Source organism: Propithecus coquereli, unplaced genomic scaffold (assembly GCF_000956105.1).
Source record: "Propithecus coquereli isolate 6110/MARCELLA unplaced genomic scaffold, Pcoq_1.0 Scaffold303, whole genome shotgun sequence".
In the NCBI taxonomy this organism is placed as follows: Eukaryota; Metazoa; Chordata; class Mammalia; order Primates; family Indriidae; genus Propithecus; species Propithecus coquereli.
The window spans coordinates 2,706,904-2,709,769 of NW_012148653.1; positions in this window are offsets into that span (position 1 = coordinate 2,706,904).

Consider the following 2,866-nt stretch of genomic DNA (forward strand, 5'->3'; position numbering starts at 1 on the left):
TATTTATAGTAGAAAGTTAATATAAATACACATCATAAGCAGTTAGAAAAAGAACAACTAAATACATTCTAATAAAGTAGAATAAAACATAATAAAAATATGAGCTGAAATCAATAGAGAACAAATAGCCAATATTTGGAGAGAAAAAATTTTAAAACTACTTCAAAAATTGATCAGGACAAAAGAAAACACAAATAAAGGGAAGGGGTGCGCATACATTCGCACAACAGACTCCAAAGCTATTAAGAAATTATGCCCATAAATTTGAAAGCTAAAATAAAATGAACATTTTGAAACACAGAAGTTATCAAAACTGATCTAAGAAGAGACGAAAAACCTGAAAATTATTAGAGCAAAAACATCAGTAGTTAAAATATCCCCTTAAAGCAAACAACAGTGTCACATGGTTTTAAGCATGAATTCTACCAAACTTTCAAAACACAGATGATTCCAAACATATAGAATATTTTAGGAAATGGAAAATGGGGAAATATCAACTCCAAAATGAAGCTAATATAATGTTGATACCAAAACTAAGTAGGACAATGTAAAAACAGAAAATCATTAGTCAATATTTCTTGTGAACATAAATAGAAAATGCTAAGCAAGATATTGGCAAACAGAATCATGCACGCAATGTATTAAAAAAGATACAATGCATTACAAAAAAGCTATAGCAAACATTATATATGATGATGAAATGTCAAAATAATTCCCTCTAAAATCAGGAACAAATAAAAGATGTCTATTACTGTTCCTATTCAGTTAGACAAAGATAAAATGAGAAGTAACATAAAAACCTATCATTATTCATATATAACATGATTGTCTGCATACAAACCTCCTTCAGAAGATGTGAACACAAATTATTGGAATTAATAACAAAGAAACCAAGATGTCAAGATATAAGATATATAATATGTACAAATATCATTTGTATGTTTGTATATTGGCAATAGAAAACAAAGTTTAGGAAAGATAGTTTATAATATTAACAAAAATCATATAATATGAATGAAATAAAACTTCTAAGAATAAAATCTAACACAAGTTATGTAAGACCTTTATGAATAAGATTTTAAGGTATATTGAAAGACATTTAAGCCCATGTAAGTTAATAGAGAGATACAATGCTAATGGGCAAGTAGATTCATTATGTAAATATATTGATTCTTTCCAGACTGATCTATAGATGCAGTGCATACCAACTAAAACAGAAATTTTTTTCTTTGTGATTTTTGGCAAAGAAACAAAGAATAGATGAAATACCCTTGAAAAAGATCAGCAAGGTGGAAGGACTTGTCCCACCAGACAGAAGAAAAACAGTGATGTAACTGAGACAGCTAGCTAAACACCCCATATTCATACTCTTCCATATTGTAGAGACGCATCTGTGAAGCTGCTCTCCATCAGAGAGCAATGTTTCCAGCACCCTTTTCATCTATGTGGGGCTAAGTGACTAGTTTTCACCAATAGAATATGAGCAGTATTGGTATGATCATTTGCAAACCAAAATGTTTAAGAAGCTGGTATGCTTTCTCTACCCTTTCTTCTTCCACCTGCCAGCTGGATGCAACAGACTATAATGCCCTAGTGAATGGTAAGGCATGAAAGGGAAGGATCACAGGTCATTAAACAATCAAGTGGAAGAAAGTATTGGTCTAAACCAGTCACACTGTATTAGGCCACTGAAATTTGGGGGAATATTTTTTTTATAGCAGCTGGCTTTATTCTAATACATTGGATATTGGACAGGGGTAGCTCCTGCAGTAAGTAGGGAAAGAATAGACTCTTCAATATATAGTGCTGGAACAACTGACTATTCATATTGAAGATAAAAAGAAAACATTCAAAGACTCAGTTCCTGGACTACAGATTTAAAGGTGAGAAGAAAATTTATTAACATTTTAGAAGAAAGTGTTGGAGAATATTTGCTTGATCTCATGGTAGAAAAGAATTCTTTAAGACTCATAAACACTAACTGTAAGAAAAGTATTAATAAATTTGACTTTTTAAAACTAATAACTTCTAATCTTCAAATTATATAATTAATAAAGTGAAAGTACAACCTACAACCAGGGAGAAGATATTTAGCAATACAAAAACTGACAAAAATTCTGATATAGAATAGAAGCGAAAGACAGTTGCCTCTTGCAAAAAAAAGTTCTGTGTCACCATTAATCAGGGAAATGTAAATTAAATAAGATTATTTTATTAAGGCTTTAGAACAATATTAAGGGTTGGAGAAAGTGTAGAAACATGTAAACTTTACACACTAACATTTTTAGGGTTATTTGTGAACCATTTTGGAAAACAATATGGCATTACCTTGAAGTTTGCCTGTGCACATATAATAATGACCCATCGGTCTCACTCCTAGTCACTGGCCCTGAAGAAATTCCTGCTCATGTACACCAGGAGACACATTCAAGCATGCAAGAATTCTCATAGGAGTATTGTTTGTTAGAGTAAAACTTGAGATCAAGTCACTCCCATCAATGAGAGCATAAGTAAAAGGCATCACATGTTTATATCACTGAATACTAAATAGCAGTCAAAACGATGGAGCCACAGCTGTACTCATCAGTGTGGAGGCATCTCAGAGAAAATATCGAATTATAAATGAGTCAGAAACGATTATATGTATCATCACATTTATAAAGAGTTCAAAAACACACAAAAAACTAGCAATATATTATTTAGGAAGGCGTATGTATATAGTAAAACTTTTTTTAAAGGAAGTGAATGATGAATACAAAATTCAGAAGTGCAGTTATCTTTGCAAGAGAGGGAAAAGATTAACATTTGGTAGAGACATGTAGGGCTCCAAAATATTGGTACTATTCTGTAAGCTAGTATTTATATG